The following is an 11,601-nucleotide window of genomic DNA, read 5'->3' as shown; positions in this document are numbered from 1 at the left end:
TGTGGTTTATGTATCAGAGTAATTGTGGCTTCATAGAATGAATTGGGTAGAGTACCTTCTGTTTCTATTTTGTGGAATAGTTTGAGGAGAATTGGAATTAGGTCTTCTTTGAAGGTCTGATAGAACTCTGTACTAAACCCATCTGGTCCTGGGCTTTTTTTTGGTTGGGAGACTATTAAGGACTGCTTCTATTTCTTTAGGGGATATGGGACTGTTTATGTCATTACTCTGATCCCGATTTAACTTTGGTCTGGTATCTGTCTAGGAATTTGTCCATTTCACCTAGGTTTTCAGTTATGTTGAGTATAGCCTTTTGTGGTAGGATCTGATGATGTTTTGGATTTCCTCAGGTTCTGTTGTTATGTCTCACTTTTCACTTCTGATTTTTTAATTAGGATACTGTCCTTGTGTCCTCTAGTGAGATAAACCTAAGGGTTTATCTATCTTGTTGATTTTCTCAAAGAACCAGCTCCTGGTTTGGTTGATTCTTTGAATAGTTTTTGTTTCCACTTGGTTGTTTTCAGCCCTGAGTTTGATTATTTCTTGCTGTCTACTCCTCTTGGGTGAATTTGCTTCCTTTCGTTCTAGAGCTTTTAGGTGTGCTGTAAAGCTACTAGTGTGTGCTCTCTCTAGTTTCTTTTTGGAGGCACTCAGAGCTATGAGTTTTCCTCTTAGGAATGCTTTCATTGTGTCTCATAAGTTTGGGTATGTTGTGGCTTCATATTCATTAATCTCTAAAATGTCTTTAATTTCTTTCTTTATTTCTTCCTTGATCAAGGAATCATTGAGTAGAGTGTTATTCAGCTTCCACGTGAATGTTGGCTTTCTATTATTTATGTTGTTATTTAAGATCAGCGTTAGTCCGTGGTGATCTGATAGGATGCATGGGATAATGTCAATATTTTTGTATGTGCTGAAGCCTTTTTTTTAAACCAATTATATGGTCAATTTTGGAGATGGTACCATGAGGTGCTGAGAAGAAGGTATATCCTTTTGTTTTAGGATAAAATGTTTTATAGATATTTGTTAAATCCATTTGTTTCATAACTTCTGTTAGTTTCACTGAGTCTCTGTTTAGTTTTTGTTTCTAGGATCTGTCCATTGATGAGAGTGGGGTGTTGAAGTCTCCCACTATTATTGTGTGAGATGCAATGTGTGCTTTGAGCTTTACAACAGTTTCCTTAATGAATGTGGCTGCCCTTGAATTTGGAGCATAGATATTCAGAATTGAGAGTTCATCTTGGGAGATTTTACCTTTGATGTGCATGTAGTGGCCCTACTTGTCTTTTTTGATAACTTTGGGTTGGAAGTCAATTTTACTCAATATTAAAATGGATACTCCAGCTTGTTTCTTCAGACCATTTGCTTNGAAAATTGTTTTCCAGCCTTTCACTCTGAGGTAGTGTCTGTCTTTTTCCCTGAGGTGGGTTTTCTGTAAGCAGCAAAATGTTGGGTGCTGTTTGTGTAGCCAGTCTCTTAGTATATGTCTTTTTATTGGGGGAATTGAGTCCATTGATATTAAGAGATATTAAGAAAAAGTAATTGCTGCTTCCTGTTATTTTTGTTGTTAGAGTTGGGATTCTGTTCTTGTGGCTGTCTTCTTTTAAGTTTGTTGAAGGATTACTTTCTTGCTTTTTCTAGGGTGTTATTTCCGTCCTTGTGTTGGTGTTTCCCCTTTATTATTCTTTGAAGGATTGAGTTCATGGAAAGATACTGTGTGAATTTGGTTGTGTCATGAAATAATTTGGTTTCTCCATCTATGTTAATTGAGAGTTTTGCTGGGTATAGTACCCTGGGCTGGCATTTGTGTTCTCTTAGGTTCTTTATAACATCTGTCCAGGATCTTCTGGCTTTCATAGTCTCTTGTGACTAAGTCTGGTGTAATTCTAATAGGTTTGCCGTTATATGTTACTTGACCTTTTTCCCTTACTGCTTTTAATATTCTATCTTTATTTAGTGCATTTGGTGTTTTGATTATATGACAGGAGGAATTTCTTTTCTGGTCCAGTCTATTTGGAGTTCTGTAGGCTTCTTGTATGTTCATGGGCATATCTTTCTTAGGTTAGGGAAGTTTTCTTCTATAATTTTGTTGAAGATATTTACTGGCCCTTTAAGTTGAAAATGTTCATTCTTATCTTTACCTATTATTTTTAGGTTTGGTCTTCTCACTGTTTCCTGGATGTTTTGAGTTAGGATCTTTTTGCATTTTGCATTTTCTTTGATTGTTGTGTCCATGTTTTTTTTATGGGATCTTCTGCACCTGAGAGTCTCTCTTCCATAAGTTGTATTCTGTTGCTGATGCTCTCATCTTTGGTTCCTGATTTCTTTCCTGAAATTTCTATCTCCAGAGTCGTCTCCTTTTGTGATTTTATTTTTTATTGTTTCTACTTCCATTTTTAGATCCTGGATGGTTTTGTTGAATTCTTTCACCTGTTTTTTAGTGTTTTCCTGTAACTCTCTAAAAGATTTTTGTGTTTTCTCTTTAAGGGCTTCTAGCTGTTTACCTGTGTTTTCCTGTATTTCCTTTTTAAAGTCCTCCATCATGATCATGAGATTGACTTTAAGTCAAAGTCTTGCTTTTCTGGTGTGATGGTGTATCCAGGACTTGCTATGGTGGAAAAATTCGGTTCTGATGATGCCAAGTAACCTTCGTTTCTGTTGCTTCTGTTCTTATGCTTGCCTCCTGCCACCTGATTATCTCAAGTGCTTGCTGCCCTCAATATATCTGATTGGAGCCTGTCCTTCCTATAATCCTGGTTGATTAAAGACTGAGAGTCCAGCTTTCTCTGTGATTCTGGGCTCCTGTGAACCTGAGATTCTGGGTGTGTGAGAGTTCTTGCCAGTCAAATTTCTTCTGAGACCCTTAGATCTTGGTGTGACCAAGCTCCTGTTATCCTGGGATCCTGGAATCCTAAGATCCTGGCATGTTACAGCGCCTCAAAGTGGTGTCTACTCTGAGACCCATGGAGCAGATGGTCTGTTCAAAAACAAGGTATACCAGTACCAATCAGAAGGAACCCGAACCTCTGGTCAAGTAAGGCTCCCATGTTCTTGCTCCTGCTGTCACAGGCCCGTCACAATTGCATTGGAATCGATGTTGTGTTCCACTCACCAGTGATCCTAAGATCGTGTGGAGAGTCCTCTGGGTACCATGGGACTGTCTGCTGATTCCAAAGGTGACCCGGAGCTGGCGTCAACCAGAAGAGTGATATTTTCTTTTTTTTTTACATATCATATGTTATCCCTTTTTCTGGATCCTGCCTGAAAGCCCCCTATCCTACCCCCTTGCTTCTGTGAGGGTGTTCCCCTACCCACATACCCACTCCTGCCTCCCTGCCCTATCATTCCCCTACACTGAGGCATTGAGCCTTCACAGGATCAAGGGCTTCTCCTCTCACTGATACCAGACAAGGCCATCTTCTGCTACAAATGCAGCTGGAGCCATGGGTCCCTCCATGTGTATTCTTTGGTGGGTGGTTTAGTCCCTGGGAGCTCTGGGGATTCTGCTTGGTTGATATTTTTGTTCTTCCTATGGGGTTGCAAAACACTTTAGCTGTGTCAGTCCTTTAACTCCTTCATTGGTGATCCAGTGTTCAGTCCAGTGGCTGGCTGTGAGCATCTGTCTCTGTATTTGTCAGGCTCTTGCAGAGCCTCTCAGGAGACAGCTATACACATATTGTGGCATCCAATAGGGCAAATAGGGCAGTCTCTGGATGGCCTTTCCTTCAGTCTCTGCTCAATATTTTGTCTCTGTATTTCCTCCCATGGGTATTTTGTTCCACCTTCTAAGAAGGACCAAAGTATGCATACTTTGGTCTTCCTTCTTCTTGAGCTTCATTTGGCCTGTGAATTGTATCTTGGGTATTTGGATTTTCTGGGCTAAAATCCACTTATCAGTGATTGACTACCATGTGTGCTCTTTTGTGATTGGGTTACTTAACTTAGGATGATATTTTCTAGTTCCATCTATCTGCCTAAGAATTTCATGAAATCATTGTTTTTAATAGCTGAGTAGTACTCCATTGCATAAATGTACCACAGTTTCTGCATCCATTCCTCTGTAGAGGGACATCTGGGTTCTTTTCTGCTTCTGGCTATTATAAATAAAACTGCTATAAACATAGTGGAGCATGTGTCCTTGTTATATGTTGGGACATGTTCTGGGTATATGCCCACGAATGGTATAGCTGTGTATTCCATTAGTAGTATGTACAATGTTCTGAGGAACTGCCAACCTGATTTCCAGAGTGGTTGTACCAGCTTGCAATACCACCAGCAATGGAGGAGTGTTCTTTTTCTGCATCCTTGCGAGCATCTGCTGTCACCTGAGGTTTTGATATTAGCCATTCTGACTGGTGTGAGGTGGAATCTCTGGGTTGTTTTTATTTGCATTTCCCTGATGGCTAAGAATGTTGAACATTTTTTCAGGTGCTTCTCATCCATTCGATATTCCTCAGGTGAAATTCTTTGTTTAGCTCTGTACCCTATTTTTACTAGGGTTATTGGATCTCTGGAGTCTTTCTTCTTGAGTTTTTGCATATATTGGATATTGGCCCTCTATCAGATGTTGGGCTGGTAAAAATCTTTTTCCAATCTGTTTGTAGCTGTTTTTTTCCCTATTGACAGTATCCTTTGCCTTACAGAAGCTTTGTAATTTTATGAGGTCCCATTTGTCAATTCTTGATGTTAGAGCATAAGCCATTGGTGTTCTGTTCAGGAAATTTTCACCTGTGCCCATATCTTTACGGCTCTTCCCCACTTTCTCCTCTATAAGTTTCAGTGTCTCTGGTTCTATGTGGAGGTTCTTGGTAAACTTCGACTTGAGCTTTGTACAAAGAGATAAGAATGGATCAATTCGATTCTTCTACATGCTAACTGCTGGTTGAGCTAGCATCATTTGCTGAAAATGCTGTCTTTTTTCCCACTGGATGGTTTTAGCTCCTTTGTCAAAGATCAAGTGAACATAGGTGTGGGTTCATTTCTGGGTCTTCCATTTTATTGCATTGATCTACTTGCCTGTCACTCCACTAATACCATATAATTTTTATCACAATTGCTCTGTAGTACAGCTTGATGTCTGGGATGGTGCTTTCCCCAGAATTTCTTTTATTGTTGAGAATAGTTTTCACTATCCTGTATTTTCTTTTATTCCAGATTAATTTGAGAATTGCTCTTTCTAACTCTATTGAGAATTGAGTTGGAGCCCGTGACAAGCTTGTTCCAACTATGACAATGTGTAAATAAGAAGGATTTGGGAAAGACAACAAAGTTTAGTGCACTCTAATGGTATCTTAGTTAAGGTTTCAGTGCTGTGAACAGACACCATGACTAAGGCAACTTGGATAAGGACAACATTTAACTGGGGCTTGCTTACAGGTACAGAGGTTCAGCCCAGTGTCATTAAAGCACGAGCATGGAATCTTCCAGGAAGGCATGGTACAGGAGGAGCTGAGAGTTTTACCTCTTCATCCAAAGGGTTCTAGCAGAAGACTGACCCCCATGTGCTTAGGAGGAGGATCTCATTGTCCATGCCCACAGTGACACACTTCCTCCAAAAAACCCACACCTACTCCAATAGGGCCACACTTTGTAGTTTTGCCACTTCCTGGGCCAGGCACTTCAAAATCATTACAGATGGAAAGAGTTATATTTTCAAAGGTAGTAATGTTAGTTTTCACTCTAGGAGTCACAATCCATTGACATGGATCTAGTGGAGAAATGACGTTTAAAAAGGGGGGCTGAGTTGCCTAACCTCCTTTTGTTTCAGGAATATTGTTTCTAAGCAGAAAATGTCTATGTTTTCAGCAGAGAATTTGGCTCAGCATGTGTGCCACCTATTAATATATAAGGCCTGGATTCTACCCTTGTTTGTTTGTTCATGGTGACAGCTACTTAGATAAAATAATACTGTGTGACCTGCTATAACTCATAATTACCATGCCATTACTAAACACTCCATGAAGTTCCCATCAGTGATTCTGACACATAAGTCTTTGAGCCCTTAATACAATGCAAAAACAAATACTAATTTTCACATGTTTTAAAAACCGTGAACCCAAATATTGAAATGACTGAAGATTATAAAGCAATAGAAAATAATTTCATGAAAAGTGTCAGGAGAAATGAGAAAAGACAAGCAGGTAAGTTATAAATCAAGGACCTTTGTTCTGCATTTCAAAGACAAAAAGTAAAACCTCAAGTGCCAGATCCAAAAATAAGATTTATTTATTTTAATTTCATGTGTGTCAGTGTACCAAATGTGTGTAGTGCCCATGAAAGCCATCAAAGGACATCGGGCCCTCTGAAATTGTAGTTATCAATAGTTGTTAGCTGCCAAGTGGGTGCTGGGAATAGAATTAGTTTCATGTGCATGAATAGAAACTGATCTCTGCTACTGAACTATTTCACAATTAATTCCCACCGAGGGTGGATGAGGTAGTCCAGTAGGAGGCAAAGGAGTCTGAGACAGCCCCACTTGCTACCCTAGGAGTTCCACGAATATACTAAGCTAAAGAACAAGAACATTTCTCAGAAGTCCTAGGTCAGACCAATGCTGGCTTGATCTATGATTGACTTCACTCTGTGAGTCCCTATAAGCCTTGCTTAGTTGATTTTATGGGCCATGTTCTTTTGGTGTCCTTGGCCACTCTGGTTCCTATAGTTCTTCCTCCACTTCTTCCTCAGGGTTCCCCAAGCTCCATCTAATGTTTGGGTATGTGCCTTTGCCTGTGCTACCAGGAGATACTGGAAAAAGACTGTGTTAGCACAGAATATCTTCAGGAAAGCGTTCATTAGACTTTGGTTATTTCTTTTAGCCAGTAGTGACTAGGTCTTCATGGTATCCAGCGTCCAATTTCTCTATATCCAGGCAGTGTCATACATAGACTCCATTGTGCTGTGTGGGCCTCAAGATAGATCAGTCATTGGTTGGTCACATCCACCAGCTCTGGGTCATCATTGGTGCAGCACAACTGGAAGAGAGGACAAGTTGTATTTGCAAGGTTTTGTAACTGGGATGGTGGACCAGTTCCAACACTAGGATATTTTTCTGTTTACAGAAGATTGTCAGAACACACTCTGAGGCATCCATTGCTCAAAGTCTTAACTAGAGTCATACTCCTAAATTCCAGGAACTTTCCATTGTACTAGGTTTCTACATCACTCCCCAAATGCCCACAATTCCATGTGTCTCTCCCTCATTCTCTCTTTCTCTGTCTCTTTCTCTCTTCAGTCATCTTTCTCCCATATTATTTCCCCCATTTTCCCTGCAGACCTGCCTATTGTTCAACTGCAAAATCTGTTCTATTTCCCTTTTACAGGAATATGCACTCTCCCCCTTAAGCCCCTTTTCTTACTTAGCCTCTTAAGTTCTGTGATTTGTAGTGTGATTATTTTTTACTTAACTGCCAATATACACTTATAAGGGAATACATAGGGCACATATTTTCCTGGGTTGGGATAGCCTTGTTCAGGATGATTTTTTTTCTACTTCTGTGAAGTCACAACATACCCAAACTGGACACAGTGAAAGCAGTGCTGAGAGGAAAGTTCATAGCAAGAAGCACCTTCATAGAGAATCTAGAGAAATTGCATACTTGCAACTTCTTAATATTACTCCTGAAATCTTTAGATAAAAGATAGAAACACACCCAAGAGGAGTAAATGGCAGGACATAACAGCTCATGGCTGAACTCAATGAATTAGTAACAAAGAAAGTGACTGAAAGAATCAACAAATCCAAGAGCTGGTTCTTTGAAGCAATCAACAAGATAGACAAGTCCTTAGCTAAACTAAGAAAAAGGCAGAAAGACAATATCCAAATCAACAAAATCAGAAATGAAAAGGGAGACATAATAACAGACATGGAGAAAATCCAAAGAATCATTTGGTCTTATTTTAAAAACTTGTACTCCTCAACATTGGAAAATCTAAGTTAATTGGATGTTGTTCCTGATGGACTCCATTTATCAAAGTTGAACTAGGATCAGGTAAATAAACTAAAATGTCCTATAACCACTAAAGAATTAGAAGCAGTTATCAAAAGTTTCAAGTAAAATAAAAGCCCAGAGCCTTAAGCAGAACTAAATTTGTCTTTAAAGAAGAGCCAATCATAATACTCCTCACACTATAGCACAAAATAGAAACAGAAGGAACATTGCAAAACTCATTTGACAAGGCCATAGTCAACCTGATATAAACCCCACAAAGACTCAACAAAAGAATACATTTTCATGGACATAGTACTACTGGAAAACCCAGCAATACCAATCCTGGGCATATACCCAGAAGATGTTCCAACTTGTAATAAGGACATGTGCTCCACTAGTTCATAGCAGCCTTATTTATAATAGCTAGTAACTGGATAGAACCCAGATGTCCCTAAACAGAGGAATGGATACAGAAAATGTGGTACTTTTACACAATGGAGTACCACTCAGCTATTAAAAACAATGGATTTATGAAATTCCTAGGCAAATGGATGGATCTGGAGGATATCATCCTGAGTGAGTTAACCCAATCACAAAAAATCTTACATGATATGCACTCACTGATAAGTGGATATTAGCCCAGAAACTTAGAATACCCAAGATACAATTTGTAAAACACATGAAATTCAATAAGAAGGAAGACCAACTTGTGGATACTTCATTCCTTCTTAGAAGGGGGAACAAAATAACCATGGAAGGAGTTACAGAGAAAAAGTTGGCAGCTGAGACTGAAGGCATGACAATCCAGAGACTGCTCCACCCAGAGATCAATCTCATAAACAACCACCAAACCCAGACACAATTGCATATGCCAACAAGGTTTTGCTGAGAGGACCCTGATAAAGCTGTTTACTGTGAGGCTATGCCAGTGCATGTCAAACACAGAAGTGGATGCTCACAGTCATCTATTGGATGGAACATAGGGTCCCCAATTGAGGAGCTAAATACCCAAGGAGCTGAAGGGGTGTGCAGCCCTACAGGAGGAAAAACAATATGAACTAACCAATACCCCAGAGCTCATGTCTCCACCTGCATATGTAGCAGAGGATAGCCTATTCAATCATTAATGGTAGGAGCAGCCCTTGGTCTTTCGAATTTCAATGCCCCAGTATAGGGGAATGACAGGGCTAGGAAGCAGGAGTGGGTGGGTTGTGGAACAGATGGAGGGGGAGGAAAGAGGTATTTGGAGAGGAAAAGTAGGAAAGGGATAGCATTTGAAATGTAAATGAAGAAAATATCTCATTTTTAAAAAGGTATACAATTTCAGGCCACTTTCATGAACACGAATGCAAAATTCCTCAAGAATATACTCACAAATCAAGTCCAAAAACTCATGAAAGACATTCAACGCCATGATCAATTAGGCTTCATCTTGTAGATGCAAGGATCACTCAATATATATAAATTCATCAATGCAATTCCCATAGAAACAAACTGAAAGAAAAAAAATTCACAGGATCGTCTCATTTGATGGTGAGAATTTCTTTGAAAAAATCAAACACTCCTTTATGTTAAAAGTTTTAGAGAGTTCAGAAATACAAGGCACATACACCAAACAATAAAAGCAATATACAGAAAGCTAATAACTAACAACAATTGGGAGAAAATTAGAGCAATAACAATAAATTCAGGGAAAAGACAAGGCTGCCCACTCTTTCCTTTTCTATTCAATACAGTTCTTGAAGTCTTAACCAGAGCAATAAGAGAACAACAGGAAATTAATGGGATACAAATTGGAAAGGAAGTAGTCAAAGTATCACCATTCATAGATGACATGATAGTATATATATTAGAAACCCTCTTGAAAAGAGCAATTCTCTTTTCAAGGCAATACATAATTATATATTAGAACACCTATGGCTGATAAATAACTTCTGCAAATTGGCTGGATAGAAAACTATTTCAAAAATAAGAAGCTGTTCTTTATAAAACTGATAAACAGGCTTATTTGTGCAGGCATGTTAGCAGAATCTCAGCCAGTGTTGAGTCCAGGAGAAACAGCCTCTCTCAAAATGGTTTTCAGTGAAACAGACACCTTTATTGGGGGTGGCATGGTCTATATAACCCTTGTAGAGAGTCTATATCATTGGCAGTGGCCATGTTGCTGGGACTGCTTCATTTGCATTCTTAGGAATACCCGGTGCTAGCTGGACCTGTTCTTATAAGATGAGATAGGAAGTTTACCCTGCATCCTGGCCACTAGGCTACATGACTACCTCAGGGTGTCAGACCTGGGGGATGGACTGGCTCTGTGTGTGGGTAGATGCAGTCCTAGAGTATGGCAGGTTCAGTCCTACTCCTGTTGGTATCAGGATGAGATTTTCAGGGTTTGGACATGTTTTGACTTTACTGTTCCTCTGTAATGACTTTCCCAGTCACATGGATTTCAAGCCCAACATTGAAGTACAGAGAACAAGGATGCCCTAGGATCCCTAAAGATCAACAGTAAAGGAGAAATGGTGGGGAAGCTCAGAGCCAGAAATTCTATTACATTCCTCAACCAGAGCCGAGATTCCACAAAGGAAATATGAAAGAAAACACAAATACAATTTAGAATATATAAGCTCACAAATGTGACCACCAGCATCAGGATGGTGTGGGCTGCTCTGGTCTCAGCATGGCCTCTGTTGCTCTGATTGGGATTATGTATGTAGTGCATTCTCTGGTGGTGTCTATTTAGGTGAATCACCATGGAGACACTGGTCCAGACCATGATGCCAATGAATATGATGTCATGGGAAAACGGCAAGACATTCATGTCTACATTGACCAGAGAGATGGAGCATATCCAATTGCCTCGAGAATCAGAGTCATTGTGTGATTTTTTGGGACCACTGACATTCATTGGGAGGTGAACATTATTTAAAGCACTGAACAACCAACAACTGTAACCTTGGGGGATATTTCTCTGAACATGACCCTAGCCCAGTTACCAGGAACAAGAGTGACAAATTGGTAGGTGCTGAGGACACAGGTAGAACACATGTTTGTGCCTCAAGCCACCATGTGAAAGTAGTGTGCAAGTTTGCATTTGAGGTCAGTTGGAGGGTTCTTTGGAACAAAATCAATCATGTCATGTGAATATGTCAAGAGAAGGAGCATGAATGCATTGGCTACAGCCAAATTGATTAGAATAACATGTATGGGTCTTAGTCTGGAATCATTCAATATTGGAGAGAAATTATGGACAAACAGAAGGATGTTGCCCACAGTCCCAACCACAACCTGGCAAAGCAAAAGGATGTGAAGAGCCAACACTTCCATGGTTTTCAGGGTTTCATTCTGAGACAATGTGGAGGTATCTTCATAGCACAGTGGTGTAATGATCAGGTTGGACAGTGCTGTGTTCAAGAATCTTCTCAATTATCTGAGATTTTCAATTTATTTGGAGTCTTTTTTTTTTTTTTTTTTTTTTTTTAAATCTGGCACTGTTTTGACAAGCTACAGGAGATTTTTTCTGGAAAACAATGAATGAACATTGATCCAGAATATCAACTTCACACTTACTTTCCTTTCCCTTCACTCATGATGTAAGTGTGTGTGTGTGTGTGTGTGTTTGTGTATGTGTGTGTGTGTGTGTGTGTATATTTGTGTGTGTGTGTAATGCAACTGT

General features: G+C 39.6%; 1 pseudogene; it reads right to left on the bottom strand.

The window, feature by feature from the left end:
- Positions 1-10,334: 10,334 nt before the first annotated feature.
- On the bottom strand, positions 10,335-11,312 carry LOC110288264 (annotated as a pseudogene).
- Between the last annotated feature and the right edge of the window lie 289 nt (positions 11,313-11,601).

Source organism: Mus caroli, unplaced genomic scaffold (assembly GCF_900094665.2).
Source record: "Mus caroli unplaced genomic scaffold, CAROLI_EIJ_v1.1 scaffold_13933_1, whole genome shotgun sequence".
Taxonomy (NCBI): Eukaryota; Metazoa; Chordata; class Mammalia; order Rodentia; family Muridae; genus Mus; species Mus caroli.
The sequence above is the reverse complement of the archived record's forward strand: the minus strand, read 5'-3'. Positions and strand labels throughout refer to the sequence as shown.